Source organism: Molossus molossus, unplaced genomic scaffold (genome assembly GCF_014108415.1).
Source record: "Molossus molossus isolate mMolMol1 unplaced genomic scaffold, mMolMol1.p scaffold_m16_p_2, whole genome shotgun sequence".
NCBI lineage: Eukaryota > Metazoa > Chordata > Mammalia > Chiroptera > Molossidae > Molossus > Molossus molossus.
Genome location: NW_023425355.1, coordinates 10,494,122 through 10,511,011, shown reverse-complemented (window position 1 = coordinate 10,511,011; position 16,890 = coordinate 10,494,122). Strand labels below are relative to the sequence as shown.

Genomic DNA, 16,890 nt, shown 5'->3' with positions numbered 1-16,890 from the left:
TTCAATGCCTTGTATTTATTTCTGTTACGTGATTGCTCTGCCTAGGATTTCTAGTATTATGTTGAATAACAGTGGGGAGAGTGGACATCCTTGTTTTGTTCCTGATCTTAGAGGAAAGGCTTTCAGTTTTTCACCATTGAGTGTGATGTTAGCTGAGGTTTGTCATATATGGCCTTTATTATGTTGATGTACTTTCCTTTTATACCCATTTTATTGAGTGTTTAATCATAAGTGGATGTTGTATTTTGTCAAATCCTTTTTCTCCATTTATTGTTATGATCGTGTAATTTTTAATGTATCATAGAATTTTACATTTGAAACCTATGCCATTTTTAAGTTGCATAATAATTTATTACTCTTAAAAGTTTACAAAATAAAAAACTCAAAAACATGGCTGGATAATTGAGATTTTTTTCAGTTTGTACCAATATATTAAATTAACATTTCTGTAATAAATACTAACAGTACTTGAATGAGCCTCATTACTGTTGTGATTATTCATAAATTATAGACATTTTACTTACCCTGACTAATGCAAATAAAATCAACCTTGTCAGTACCATTTTGGCACTTTGTAACTTAAAATTCTTAGGAATTGAGATTTGGGCTTACACTGCTATTTTAAGAGACACAATCTGGTCTTGAAAGTAAAATTGCCATCAAATGCTGCCTTCTCTTCATCCTGGCAGTTTGCTGTGACAAAAGTTAAATCTTGTCATATATTGCCAGAAATTTCCTCAAGGTCTTTACAATTGGTCTGAGGAATAATGATTCATTTTACTTCTCTTCTGTGTGTTCTCAACACTTTTATTTACTTTTTCCCACTGGAAGAAAAAGGCCTTGCAATGTGATTTCTCCAGTCAATGCTACATCTGAACATACCAGCTGCCCACTAAAAGTAAAGAGAGGCACAGGACTATGGTAAGTCCAGCAGATGGCCCATCTTTTGTGACAGCTCCTGCTAGGAAGAGCAAATTGATGTCTGTGTGGTTAAGAAGATATATATTTCCAGAAACTTTACTCAGATAATATTTCTCTGCATTTCTGAAGAGCCAGCTAATAGTGAAATGGGCAGACAATTTCTTAACATTCCCTAGCTGCCCAAAGTTAAATGATCTTCACCATCCATTCCACTTGATTCCACAATCATGATTTCTCTACCTAAGAGAGTCCAAGCCAAAACTATTGCCACTTCTGGTTGAATCAAATACTCATTTTATTCATCTGGGGGAAAAGGATGTCTTTCAGTGCATAGAAATTAAGCAAAATTGCATGTCATGTGGGAGGGCCAAGTCAGCAACAGCTTGACAATTGGCCCCAACTCCCTTTCCATAGAAGGAACACCTGCATCTCTAGTATTCCTGCTGATGATGTCAAGAGTATTAACCTGAGGGATCTGAATCTGCTGGGGAGTCAGGCAATGTTGTTCCAGGTGTTTTGGAATCAAGTGCTTGTCGTCAATATATCTTCTCTTATGTGTACCCCAGCACCTGAGTGATATCCATTCTGTCCACCAAGACAGATGGAATAGTAGCAATGCTATAAGCAGTAGCTATAAGAAGAGCTTGCAAAAGGTCAAAGGCCACATTTATATACTGATTGTGAAGTTATGGTTTTGATCAGGATCTAATATCTCAAACAGAGCTGCTGCAAAAACAACTTGTAAACTTTTTCTGAGTTTTTCAACCTCATTAAATAGGGACACTGTATTCTTAACTTCAACAGTCTTCAAACCATTGATTAAATGAACAGGCATACTTCCAACATAGGTATACCTGTGTCTTTCAATGTCAGACTGATCATGCACTCCTCCAAGTGCATTCCTGGAGATCTCTTGACGTAGAGTCTTGGCCCTTGATCTTCCCACACTTGTTTTTATCAACTCCAGATAGACCAGCAAAGCAGAAAACAAACCATTCAGATTGTTTTTTATCTGTCTAAAAGCCAAATATTCCAGCACTTTTTAATTTTTTCAAGGCATAATGGCCATTATCCATAAGAATCTGGGCTGTTTGTGTGTCAGTTGTATTTTTTTTCCAAAAAAGTTCCACAATAAGTTCTAAATAATTTCTTTTTTAAAATTTTTATTTTTATTAATTACAGTTTACAGTTCATAATATAATTTTGTATTAGTTTCAGGTGTACAGCATAGTGGTTAGATAATAATATACTTTACAAAGTGTTTCCTTCAATTTTTCCAGTACCCACCTAGCACTATTTATAGTTATTACAATATTATTGACCATATTTCCTATGCTGTACTTTACATCCCCATAAATAGTTTGTAACTACCAATTGTAGTTCTCAATCCCTTCACCTTTTTCACCCAGTCCCCCAAGTCCCTCCCCTTTGCTAACCATCAGTCTGTTCTCTGTATTTATTAATCTGTCTTTGTTTTGTTCGTTCATTTTAATTGTTTAGATTCCATGTATATGTAAAATCATATGGTATTTCTCTTTCTCTAACTGACTTATTTCACTTCGTTTAGTACCTTCTAGGTCCATCTGTGCTGTCACAAATATTAAGATTTTATTCCTTTTTATGGCCGAGGAATATTCCATTGTACATATGTACCACAGCCTTTTTATACACTCATCTATTGATGGGCACTTAGGTTGTTTCCACTATTTGAAAGTAACACTGTAATAAAAATAGGGGTGCATATATTATTTTGAATTAGTGTTTTGGGTTTCTTCAAATATATACACAAAAGAGTAATTGTTGGATTATAAGGCAGTTCCATTTTTAATTTTTGAGGAACTTCCATACTGTTTTCCATAGTAGCTGCACAAATCTGCATTCTCACCAACAGTGCACAAGAGTTCCCTTTTCTCCATATCCTCACCAGTATTTGGTATTTGTTGATTTATTGATGATAGCCATTCTGACAGGTAGAGGTGATAGCTCATTGTGATTTTAATTTGCATTTTTCTGACAATTAGTGACATTGGTCATCTTTACATATTTCTATTAGCCATCTGTATGTCCTCTTTGGAGAAGTGTCTATGCAGGTCATTTGCCCATTTTTAAATTGGATTGTTTGATTTTTTTGGTGTTGAGTCCTATGTGTTCTTTATAAATTTTGGGTATTAACGTCTTAGCAGATTCAATGTAAAATATGTCCTCCCATTCAGTGGGTTTTCATTTCATTTGTTGATGGTATTTTTATTTTAATTTTTTAAAAAATCTTTATTGTTGAATGTATTACAGATGTTCCTCATTTTTCCCCCATTGATCCCCTCCTCCCCATTCCTGCCCCCCTCCCGGCTTTTCCCACACTATTGTCTGTGTCCATTGGTTATGCATATAAGTTCTTGCGTTTATTTTTTCCCACCCCCTAACCCCCTTCTCCTTGAGGTTTGTCAGTCTAGCAATGAATTTGTACTTCTTAATCTCTTCCCCTTTTTCACCCATTCCCCAAACCCCCCTCCCAACTGGCAACTAAAAAAATGTTCTCTGTATCTATGAAAATGTTTCTGTTCTGCCTGTTCATTTTCTTTGTAGATTCCATTGCCGATAGATATGTATTCATTGCCATTTTGTTTGTTCATATATTTTATCTTTTCAAAAAGACCTTTCATCATTTCATATAATAATGGTTTGGTGGTGATGAGCTCCTTTAACTTTTTCTTGTCTTTATATGGCCATGGGTTCTAAATGACAACTTTGCAGAATAGAGTAATCTTGGTTGAAGGTTCTTGCTTTTCATCACTCTGAATATTTCTTGCCACTCCCTTCTGGCCTGCAAAGTTTGTTTTGAGAAATCAGCTGACAGTCTTATGGGAGCTCCCTTGTAGGTAACTAACTGCTTTTCTCTTGCTGCTTTTAAGATTCTCTCTTTGGCCCTGGCCGGTTTGGTTCAGCGGTTAGAGCGTCGGCCTGCGGTCCTGAGAGACCCGGGTTCGGTTCCCGCTAAGGGCGCGTGCCTCGGTTGCAGTTTGTCCCCGGCCCTGGTTGGTTGTGCGGGTGGCAGCCACTCGATGTGTTCCTTTCACATCGATGTTTCTCTCTCTCTCTCTGTTCCTCTCTCTCCCTCCCACTCTACCTGAACAACAACAAAAAAAGATTCTCTCTTTGTCTTGAACCTTTTGCATTTTGATGATGTGTTTTGATGTGGGACTCTTGGGGTTCATTTCGTTTGGGACTCTCTGTGCTTCCTGGATTGTATGTCTGTTTCCTTCACCAAGTTAAGGAAGTTTTTTGTCATTATTGTTTCAAACAGGTTTTCAATTTATTGTTCTCTCTCTTCTCCTCCTGGCACCCCCAAGATGCGAATGTTGGCATGCTTGAAGTTGTCCCAGAGGCTCCTTACACTATTCTCATTTTTTTGGCTTCTTTTTCCTTTTCGTTGTTCTGATTGGGTGTTTTTTGCTTCCTTATATTCCAAATCAATGGTTTGCTTCTTGGATTTACGTACTCTACTATTGAATCTGTGTAAATTATTCTTTAGTTCAGTTAGTGCCTCCTTCATTTCTGACTGGTTCTCTTTTATGCTCTTGAGGCACTCATTAAGTTCATTGAGCATCCTTATAAGCAGTATTTTGAACTCAGCATCTGTGAGGTTGCTTATCTCCATTTCGCTTAATTCTTTTCTTGGGGTTTTGTTCTATTCTTTCATTTGGGAACAGTTTCTTTGTCTCCTCATTTTGGCTGCCTCCCTATGTTTGTTTCTGTGTATTACTTAAGAAGAGGTATGGGGCTATCTGAGACCAGATGCTGCTTATTTGAAAGAATTTAGGAAAACCTGAAGCAGGATCCAAGACAGGCCAATCCTATGGTTAAGCAACTGGCAATAGCTTGGGTGGGCCTGAAAGGTGGGTGGGGCAGGGCCTCAGGGAATCACCAGGGCGGGGCTACCAGTGTGGCCAGGTTGCTGGAGTCCCAGATAAGACGGCTGTCTGCCGCCCCAGGGAAGGGCTCACTAAAGGAACAAAGGCCTCTGGCAGCACATTTGTCCTGGAGAAAGCCCCCTCTCCAGCCCTCGCTCCAGTGCCAAACAGCTCAGTTCTTCCCTGTATGTCTCTGGTGCCCCTCAAGCGGCCTCCCCTTCAAGCTTAGAGGGAGTGAGCCCGACAAGTCCGTGTGCAGGCCCTTTAAGAAGAGCTGCCTGGGGCTCCAGCCGTGTCAGCCCCTCTGAGCCTCAGTTCCCGCTGGTTTTTCCAGCCAGAAGTTATGGGGACTTCTCTTTCTGGCTCTTCCTGAGCAGGGCGCCTGGTGTGGGACGGGGACCCCTCAGTCCTCAGGGAGGACCCTCCCAGCCGAGGTTTCCTGATTATTATCTGCCACACATGGGTGTGGGACCAGCCGGTTGTGCTTCTGCCCCTCTTACCAGTCTGATGTGGCTGCTTTAATTCCGTAGTTGTAGGACTTCCATTCAGCTTGATTTCGGATGGTTTTGAATGATGGTTGTTCTATAGTTTAGTTTTAACTTTGATGTGGTTGTGGGAGGACGTGATACCTTGTTTACCTATGCCGCCATCTTGACCAGAAGTCTATTTTAATTTTTTGATGTGACAAAATTTTTTTAGTTTGATGGAGTCCCATTTGTTTATTTTTTCTTTTGTTTTCCTTGCTGAGGAGATATATCAGAAAATAATATTAGTAAAAAAAAAATATCTGAGATTTTACTGCCTATGTTTTCTTCTGGAAATTTTATGGTTTTGAGTCTCACATTTTTCTTTCATCCATTTTGAGTTTATTATTTTATATGGTGTAAGAAGGTGGTTTGGTGATTTTTTTTTTTTTTGCATGTATCTGTCCAATTTTCTGACATAATTTATTGAATAGATTTTCTTTACTCCACTGTATGTTTTTGCCTCCTTTGTCAAATATTAATTGACCATCTCTGCATGGGTTTACTTCTGGATTGTCAATTGTGTTCCATTGATTTATATGTCTATTTCTTATGCCAGGACCATGCTGTTCTGATTACTACGGTCTTTTAATATAGTTTGGAATCAAAGAGCATTATTCCTCCAACTTTGTTCTTCTTTCTCAAGATTGTGGAGGCTATTTAGGGTTTTTTGGGATTCCATATAAATTTTTGGAATACTTGTTCTAGATCTGTAAAATACTCCATTGGTATTCTGATAGGAATTGCATTGAATCTATAGATTAGTTTGGGTACTGTGGACATTTTAATAGTGTTAATTCTTCCTATCGATGAACATGGTATATGCTTCCATTTATTTGTATCCTCTTTAATTTCTTTTTTCAGTGTTTTATAATCTTCTGAGTACAGGTCTTTTGCCTTTCAGCTTAACTTTATTTCTATGTATTTTATTTATTTTTTATTGTTGACACTATTACAAATTTTCCCCATTCCCCTCTTCTTTTTTTTTTTTTTTTTTTTTTTTGGTGCATGCCCCTAGAGGGAACCAAACCTAGGACTCTTTGGTCCAGAGGCCAACGCTCCAATTGCTGAGCCAAACCGGCCAGGGCTCCCTCCTCTTTTTAAAACTTCATTAATTAATTAATTAATTTTGGTACGTGCCCCTAGTGGGAACCAAACCCAGGACTCTCTGATCCATAGGCCAAAGCTCTAACTGCTGAGCCAAACTGGCCAGGGCCCCCCTCTTTTATTGATTCAATTATAAGTGGTATTGTTTTCTTAGTTTCTCTTTCTGACAGTTCATTATTGGTGTATGGAAATGCAGCTGATTTTTGGACATTTATTTTGTATACTGCTACTTTACTGAATTTATTTATCAGTTCTAATGTTTGTGTGTGTGTGTGTGTGTGTGTGTGTGTGTGTGGAATCTTTAGGTTTCTATATATACCATATCATATCATCTGCAAATAATGACAGTTTTACTTCCTGATCTTAAAAAAAATGCTTTTAATTTTTTCCCATTGAGTATGATATTAGGTGTGGGTTTGCCACATATGACCTTTATTATGTTCAGATAAGTTCCCTCTGTTCTCACTACTTAGTTTTTATTATAACTGTGTGCTGGATTGTGTCAAATGCTTTGTTCTGCATCTATTGATATAATTATATGATTTTCATTATTAATTTTGCTTAAGTACTTTATCATATTAATTGACTCGCCGATATTGAACTAACCTTGCATTTCAGAAATAAATCTCATTTGGTCATGGATATGATATTTTTAATGTAATGCTGGATTTGGCTTGAAAATATTTTGTTCAGTATTTTTGCTCCTATGTTCATCAGGGATCTTTGCCTATAATTTTCTTCTTCATCGTGTCTTTGGAATTAAGATAATGCTAGCTTCATAAAAGACCTTGGGAGCCTTCCCCTTCCTTGAATTTTTAAAAATATTTTGAGAGGGATAGGTGTTAGTTTTTCTTTGAAGGTTTGGTAAAATTCCCCTGTGAAGCAAACTGGTGCAGGACTTTTGTTTGTTAGAAGTTTTTAAATTACAATTTCAATTTCATTAGTGATAATCAGCCTGTTCAGACTTTCTGTTTTTTTCTTGATTCAATTTTGGGAGATTGTATGTTTCTAGAAATTCATCAATGTTTACCAGATTGTCCAATTTATTAGCCTATAGTTGTTTGTAATATTTTCATATAATGCTTTGTATTACTATGGTGTGAGTTGTTACTTCTCCACTTTTAATTCTGATTTTATTTAATTGGGTCTTCTCTCTCTCTCTCTCTCTCTCTCTCTCTCTCTCTCTCTCTCTCTCTCTCTCTCTCTCCTGAAGAGTCTGGTAAAAGGTTTAGCAATTTCGTTTATTTTTTCAAAGAACCAGCTCTTGGTTTCATCGATTCTATTTTTTTTTTTATCCTCACCCGAGGACATTTTTCCATTTTTTGTTCAGATAGAGTGGGAGAGAGAGGGAGGAAGAGGGAGAGAAACATTGATGTGAAACGGACACACTGAGTGGCTGCCACCTGCACGACCAACCAGGGCCGGGGACAAACTGCAACCAAGGTATGCACCCTTAGCGGGAACCAAACCCGGGTCTCTCTGGACTGCAGGCTGATGCTCTACCCACTGAGCCAAACCAGCCAGGGCTCATCGATTGTATTTTTTTGTTTGTTTGTTTGACTTTTATAAGATTTTATTTGAGTAACATGGATGACATACCCCTGGAAGCAAGATTTCAAAAGCTTTCTGCATTTTTTTTTACTTTTTTAAAATTTCTTCTCTGATCTTTATTATTTCCTTTCTTTTACTCTCTTTGGTTTTGCTTGTTTTTTTTTTTTTGTTTTTTTTTTTCTAGTTTGTTTAAGTTTACAATTTGATTGTCTATTTGAGATTTTTTTTTTTATTGCTGAAAGTATAAAAGATGTCTCCTCTTTTTTCCCCATGACTTCCTCCATCCCTCTTTCACCCATGTCCCAGGACTTCACCTATGTCCATTTGTCTATGTCCATTTCTTGTTTTTTGAGGTAGGTATGTGATGCTATGAATTTCCTACTTAAGACTACATTTGCTGTATCTTATAGTTTGGGCTATTGTGGTTTCATTTTCATTTGTCTCAAAGTTTGTTCTCTTTCTTGATTGCATTATTAACCCATTCATTGTCTAGTAACATGTTATTCATGTTATTTAGCTTCCAGTGGTTTGTGTGTTTTATAGTTTATTTCTTTTCATTGATTTCTAGTTTCATACCATTGTGGGTAATAAAGATGCTTGATATGACATCAATCTTTTGTTCTCTTTCTTGATTGCATCATTAGCCCATTCATTGTCTAGTAACATGTTATTCATATTATTTAGCCTCCAGTGGTTTGTGTGTTTTATAGTTTATTTCTTTTCATTGATTTCTAGTTTCATACCATTGTGGGTAATGAAGATGCTTGATATGACATCAATCTTTATAAACTTATAAGACTGGTTTTTGTCCTAATATATTGTCTATCCTAGAAAATACCCCACGTGTCCTTGAAAAGAATGTATATTCTGCTACTTTAGAATGAAATGCTCTGTAAATCTCAATTAAATCCATCTGAAATAGTATGTCCTTTAAGGCTGTTGTTTCCTTGTTTGTTGATTATTAGTCTGGAAAATCTATCCATTAATGTTAGTGAGGTATTAAAATCTCTTACTATGACTCTATTACTGTTGATCTTTCCCTTTATGTCTATACAGGGGTGGAGAATATCCAGCTCATGAGCCATATAAGGCCTGCAAAATCAATACCAGTTAACATTACATGCCTCACCAAATATAGCAGGCTAATTTTTAAGTTGATAAATTTGTATGGCCCACATATGATGTTATAAATATCCAAATGACCACTGACAGAAAAAAGGTTTCCCACGCCTAGTTGTTTCATATATTTAGGTGCTCCTATGTTAGGTGCATAAATGTTTACAAGGGTTATGTTCTTTTGTTGGAATGGTCCTTTAACCATTATGTAGTGTGCATAATTGTTTCTCAATATAGCCTTTGTTTGAATGTCTACTTTGTCTGATATTAGGTTTCTTTTTTTCATTTCTCTTTGCATAAAATATTTTTCTCATCTTTTCACTTTCAATCTTTGTGTGTATTTTGTTCTGGGATGGGTCTCATGTAGACAGCATATAGGTCTTGTTTCCCTTTCTTTTTTTCTTTATCCTCACCTGAGGACATTTTTGAATTTCTCTTCAGATAGAAGGGAGGGAGAGAGAGAGAGAGGAAGAGAGAGAGAAACATCAATGTGTGAGAGACATATCGAGTGGTCACCACCAACACGACCCCAACTAAGGCTGGGGACAAACTGCAATCAAGGTACGTGCCCTTAGCGGGAACCAAACACGGAACTCTCAGGTCCATGGACTGACGCTCTAATCGCTGAGCCAAACCAGCCAGGCCGGGTATTGTTTTCTTTCCTTTTTTTTTTTTTTTTACTAATTAATTTATTTATTTTTGTTACAGATGTTTCTCCTTTTCCCCCCACTGATTTCCCTCCCCTCCCTCTGTGCCCTGTACCCAGCTTTGTTGTCCATGTCCTTTGTTCGTGCATACATGCATATAAGTTCTGTGGTTTATCTCCCCCCCTTCTTGGGATTGTCACTCTGTACCCCACTTCAATGTCTCTAGGACTACCCCATTCCTCAGACTGTTATGTTCATTATATTCCACAAATAAGTGAGATCATATGATACTTGTCTTTCTCTGTTTGGCTTGTTTTGCTTAGGATAATACTTTCCAGATCCCTCCATGTAGTCCCAAACGATAAGAGACCTTTCTTTCTTACAGCTGCATAGTACTCCATTATGTATACGTACCACTGCTTTTTTTTATCCATTTGTCTACTGATGGACACTTGGGCTGTTTCCAGATCTTAGCTATTGTAAATAGTGCTGCTACAAACACGGGGGTACATATATTGTTTCTGATGGGTGTTTCAGGCTTCTTAAGGTATATTCCTAGAAGTGGGATCACTGGGTCAATAGGAAGTTTAATTTTTAATTTTTTGAGGTAACAACATATTGTTTTCCATAGTGGCTGCACCTGTCTGCATTCCCAGCAGCAGTGTACTAGAGTCCCCTTTTCTCCATACCCTCACCAACACTTGTTGTGTGATGATTTGTTGATGGAGGCCATTCTGACAGGTGTGAGGTGATACCTCATTGTTGTTTTAATTTGCATCTCTCTGATGATTAGTGATGTTGAGCATTTCTTCATATGTCTCTTGGCCATTTGTATGTCCTGTTTGGAGAGGTGTCTATTTAGTTCCTCTGCCCATTTTTTAATTGGATTCTTTGTCTTCCTTTTGTTAAGTTGTATGAGCACTCCAAATATATTGGAAATTAACCCCTTATCTGATGTATCATTGGCAATTATGCTCTCCCATACAGTGGATAGCCTTTCCATTTTGATGATTGTATCTTTCGCTGTGCAGAAGCTTTTGAGTTTGATGTAGTCCCATGTGTTCATTTTCTTCTTTGTTTCTATTGCCTTAGGTGATGTCGCCCTGGCCAGTTTGGTTCAGCGGTTAGAGCGTCGGCCTGCAGTCCAGAGAGACCTGGGTTCAGTTCCCGCTAAGGGCACGTACCTTGGTTGCAGTTTGTCCCCAGCCCTGGTTGGGTCGTGTGGGTGGCAACCAATCGATGTGTCCCTTTCACGTCGATGTCTCTCTCTCTCCCCCTCCCACTCTATCTGAACAAGAAAAATGGAAAAATGTCCTCGGATGAGGATAAAAAAAAAAAAAAAACAGCCCTGGCCGGTTTTGCTCAGCGGTTAGAGCGTTAGCCTGCGGTCCTGAGAGACCCGGGTTCGGTTCCCGCTAAGGGCGAGTACCTTGGTTGCAGTTTGTCCCCGGCCCTGGTCGGTTGTGCGGGTGGCAGCCACTTGATGTGTTCCTTTCACATCGATGTTTCTCTCTCTCTCTCTGTTCCTCTCTCTCCCTCCCACTCTACCTGAACAAAAAATGGAAAAATGTCCTCGGGTGAGGATTAAATAAATAAATAAATAAATATTGCCTTAGGTGATGTATCAGTGAAAATTCTGCTGTGTATGATGTCTGAAATTTTGTTGCCTACAGTTTCTTCTAGGATTTTTATGGATTCATGAGTTACATTTGAGTCTTTTATTCATTTTGAGTTTATTCTTGTGTAGGGTGTAAGATGATGGTCTAGTTTCATTTTTTTGCATGTACCTGTCCAATTTTTCCAACCCCATATATTAAAGAGGCTGTCCTTACTCCACTGTATGCTTTTGCCACCTTTGTCAAATATTAATTGAGCATATTGCCTTGGGTCCATTTCCTGGTTCTCTGTTCTGTTCCACTGGTGTATATGCCTGTTCTTGTGCCAGTACCAGGCTGTTTTGATTACAGTGGCTTTCTAGTATAACCTGAAATCTGGTAATGTGATCCCTCCAACTTTGTTCTTCTTTTTCAAGATTGCTGTGGCTATTTGAGGTCTTTTTTGGGTTCATAGGAACTTTTGAAGTATTTGTTCTAATTCTGTGAAGTATGCCTTTGGTATTTTGATGTGGATTGCATTAAATCTATAGATTGCTTTGGGTAGTATGGACATTTTAATAATGTTAATTTTTCCAAACCATGAACAAGGTATGTGTTTCCACTTTTTTATATCTTCCTCTATTTCTTTTTTCAATGACCTGTAGTTTTCTGCAAATAGGTCCTTTATTTCTTTGGCTAAGTTTATTCCTAGGTATCTTAATTTTTTTGCCACAATGGTAAATGGGATTGTTTCCTTAGTTTCTCTTTCTGTGAGTTCATCATTGGTGTATAAGCACACCATCAATTAATTGATGTTAATTTTGTATCCTACTATTTGCCAAATTCATTTATTAAGTCTAGTAAATTTTTGATGGAGTCTTTGGCGTTTTCTACATATACTATCATGTCATCTGCGAATAATGACAGTTTCACTTCCTCCTTTCCAATTTGGATCCCTTTTATTTTTTCTTCCAGTCTGATTGCTGTGGCTAAGACTTCCAGTACTATGTTAAATAAAACTGGGAAAAGTGGGCATCCTTGCCTTGTTCCTGTTCTTAAGGGAAATGCTTTAATTTTTGCCCATTGAGTATGATGTTGGCTGTAGGTCTTTCATATATGGCCTTTATTATGTCAAGATGTTATCGCTCTATTCCCACATTGCTGAGTGTTTTTATCAGAAATGAATGGTGTATTTTGTCAAAGGCTTTTTCGGCATCTATTGATATGTACATGTGGTTTTTATTCTTCATTTTATTATGTGGTGTATCACGTATATTGATTTGCGAATATTGTACCAGCCTTGCATCCCAGGGATGAATCCCACTTGGTCATGGTGAATCATTTTTTTGATGTATTGCTGGATCCGATTCACTAGTATTTTGGTCAGGATTTTGGCATCTATGTTCATCAGGGATATTGGCCTGTAGTTTTCTTTCTTTGTAGTATCTTTTTCTGGTTTTGGAATTAGAATTATGCTGGCTTCATAAAACAAGTTTGGAAGTCTTCCCTCTTCTTGAATTTTTTGAAATAGTTTGAGGAGAATGAATGTTAGTTCTTCTTTGAATGTTTGGTAAAACTCCCCTGTGAAGACATCTAGGCCTGGGCTTTTGTTTGCTAGGAGATTCTTGATTACCTTTTCAATTTCTTCTGTTGTTATTGGTCTGTTCAAATTTTCTCTCTCTTCCTAGTCCAGTTTTGGGAGACTATGTGTTTCTATAAATTTGTCCATTTCGCTTCGATTGTCGAATTTGTTGCCATATAATTGTTCATAGTAGTTGTTAACGGTCTTTTGTATTTCTGTGGTGTCAGTTGTTACTTCTCCTCTTTCATTTCTGAGTTTGTGTATTTGGGTTCTCTCTCTTTGTGTCTTGGTGAGTTATGCTAAGGGTTCATCAATCTTGTTTATCTTTTCAAAAAATTAGCTCTTTGTTTCATTGATCCTTTGAATTTTTTTTTTTTTTTTTTGGACTCTATGTTGTTTATTTCTCTCTGATGTTTACTATTTCCTTCCTTCTACTTGCTCTGGGGTTTTGTTTGCTCTCTAGTTCTTTAAGTTGTGAGGTTAGATAGTCTATTAGAGATTTTTCTTGTTTTTTGAGGTATCCCTCTAGTGCTACAACTGCTTTCGCTGCATCCCATAGATTTTGTGTTGTTGTGTCTTCATTTTCATTGGTTCCCAGGAAGTTTTTAATTTCTTCCTTGATCTCCTCAGTAACCCATTCATTGTTTAATAACATGCTATTTAGCTTCCATGTGTTCAAATGTCTTTGTATGTTCTTCCTGCAATTGATTTCTAGTTTCATTCCATTGTGATCTGAGAAGATGCTTGATATGATTTCAGTCTTCTTGAAGTTGTAGAGACTTAGTTTGTGTCCTAACATGTGGTCTATCTTTGAGAATGTCCCATGTGCACTTGAGAGGAATGTGAATTCTATAGTTTTGGGGTGTAATTCTCTGTAGATATCTATTAAATCCATTTGGTCTAGTGCTTCATTTAGAGTCTCTGTTTCCTTGCTAATTTTTTGTGTAGAGGATCTATCTAGTGATGTCAGCAGGGTGTTGAAATCCCCTGCTATGATTGTATTGCTATCGATTTATCCTTTGAAGTCATCCAGTAGATTTTTAATATATTTTGGTGCTTCTATATTGGGTGCATATATGTTTATCAAGGTTATATCTTCCTGTTCAATAGATCCTTTCAATATTATGTAGTGGCCTTCTTTGTCTCTAGTGATAGCCTTCTTTTTGAAATCTATTTGATCAGATATGAGTATTGCTACCCCAGGTTTTTTTTCTTTCCGTTTGCTTGGAAGAATTTTTTCCATCGCTTCACTTTCAAGCTATGTGAGTCTTTTTTGTGAGGTGGGTCTCTTGGAAACAACATATAGATGAGTCATGCTTTCTTATCCAATCAGCTACTCTGTGTCTTTTTATTAAAGCATTCAATACATTTACATTTAAGGTGATTATTGATATGTACTTATTTATTGCCATTTTTGTTTAGTGTGGTTCTATTTTTCTTCCCATTTCTCCTGCTAATTACAGCAGTCCTTTTAACATTTCTTGCAGGGCTGGTTTGGTGCTAATGTATTCCCTTAGCTTTTTTTTGTTTGGGAAACTCTTTATTTGACCTTCTATTTTGAATGAAAGCCTTGCTGGGTAGAGTAGTCTTGGATTCAGATCCTTGTTTTTCATGACCTTGATTACCTCATGCCATTCCCTTCTGGCCTGTCGTGTTTCTCTCGAGAAGTCAGCTGAGAGCCTTATGGGGTTTCCTTTGTAGGTAACCTGTTGCTTATCTCTTGCTGCTTTTAGGATTCTATCTTTGTCTTTAATTTTTGGCAGTTTGATTACTATGTGTCTTGGTGTGGGCCTGTTTGGGTTCTTCTTACTTGGGGCTCTCTGTGCTTCTTGAACTTGAATGCCCTCTTCCTTTACCAAATTAGGGAAGTTTTCTGTCACTATTTCTTCAAATATATTCTCTAACCCTTGCTCATTTTCTTGTTCTTCGGGGACTCCTATGATGTGAATGTCATTATGTTTCCAGTTGTCCCACAGTTCTCTTAAGCTGTCTTCCTGTTTTTTAATTTTTTTTTCTTTTGGTTTTCTGATTGGTTGATTTTTTCTACCCTATCTTCTAATTCACTGATCCGGTCCTCAGCTTCCTCTACTCTGCTATTTAGACTTTCCAATGTACTTTTTATTTCTGATATGTCATTCTTCATTTCTTTTTGGTGGTTGTTAATTTCCAGTTGGTTAATTTTCAACATTTCTATGTCTTTACTCATGGTGCTTATGTCCTTACACATGCTGTTGAGCTTCCTCAAGATCATGGCTCTGAATTCTAGTTCTGTTAAGTTGCTTAACTGCATCTCATTTATCTCATCTTCGTTAGAGGTCTCTTGTTCTTTCATTTGGTTTTTGTTTCTGTGTTTCACCATTTTGGCTATCACAGTGGGCTTTGAAGCCTGCCATATTTTCCTTGTGGGTGTTTCCTTGTGGCTCCCTCTCCTGGGTTTGGATGAGGCAAGGAGGACCCACTTTAAACACCACTGTCAAGTCTTACTTTCCTGGTTAGAGTTGCTAGCCCAGGGAATTGTAGTTATCCTCTAGCTTTTTTGCCTGGGGCTTTTAGTAGCAGTCACCTGAAGAACCTTGGTTTCTGAGTTGAATTAAAATCTCCTTCATGTGCTCATTGTAAGAGGATTTCCGGAGGGTGGGAAGGTGGGGCAGATGCTCGTTGTTAATGGGCCTCAATTAGCATTTCAATGGCCATCAAATGGGGTTGAATCTCCGAGGGAGGGGTCGCTGCCTCTCCCCAGGCCCTGGGAAGGAGTAAGATGACCATATTCCTGCATGGCTGCAACTCAGCAAAAGCTCTCAGCACCCTCCAAATCCTGAGTTTTCCCACATAGTTCCAGTCCAGTCTGCCCGCCCTCTGCCGGAGCCCAAGGTGAGTGGCTGCTGCTAGTTTAGCCTCTGTCCTGGCTCTGTGCTGTGGAGCCGCTTGGGACTTTACCCGGAGGGTGCCGCTCCCTGCTAAGACTGTAGCTCCCAGCCTTGGCCGGAGGTCCCAGCTGAGGCTGCATGTCCCAGCCGGGGCCACCGCAGGTCCCAGCCAAGGCATAGCTCCCAGCTGAGGCCACAGCTCCCAGCCGAGGGCACAGCTCCCAGCCAAGGCCGCAGGTCCCAGCCGAGGCCGCCGCAGGTCCCAGCCCAGGCCTCTGCGGACTGTGGGCTCCCGGCTCCCTCTCTCATCTTCACAAGCCTACCAGGATTGAGTCAGTGTCCCTGGTTATGTGGTCCTCCAAGCTGCTTTTCGGTTGCCTTTTCCTGACGATTTGTCTTAAATTTCATTGTAATTCCAGTTTGGTCCTGGGAGATGATCTCTGTAGCTTCCATTCACTCTGCTGCCATTTTCCTAGTCCGGGTATTGTTTTCTTAATCATTCACCTCCTCTATATCTTTTAATTGGAGCATTTAATTCATTTACATTTAAGTGATGATCGACATATATATTTTTGGTACATGCCCCTAGTGGAAACCGAACCTGGGACACTCTGGCCCGCAGGCCAATGCTCCAACCGCCGAGCCAAACTGGCCAGGGCTCAATAGGTATATATTAATTCTATTTTATTTTAGTGACTATATTCCTCTTTTTTTCCTTTTTATATTCTTAAAGACGTCCTTTTCTCATTTATTGTAATACTGGTTTTGTGATAATAAACTCCACTGACTTTTTAGTGTTGGGGAAGCTATTTATTTCTCTTTTAATTTTAATATTAAAAGGCAATGGGCGCAGATGGCTTCACAGGGGAGTTTTACCGAAAATTCAAAGAACAACTAACACCCATTTTCCTCAAACTATTCCAAAAAATTCAAGAAGAAGGAAGACTTTGAAGCTCATTTTATGAGGCCAGCATAATCCTAATTGCAAAACCAGATAAAGACACTACAAAGAAAGAAAACTACAGGCCAATATCCCTGATGAACATAGATGCCAAAATCCTTAACACATATT

The 16,890-nt window shown here is 38.3% G+C and overlaps 1 pseudogene; it reads right to left on the bottom strand.

The window, feature by feature from the left end:
* Window positions 1–616: 616 nt before the first annotated feature.
* The window catches only part of LOC118636074, a 48,587-nt pseudogene continuing 32,313 nt past the window's right edge, over window positions 617–16,890 (bottom strand).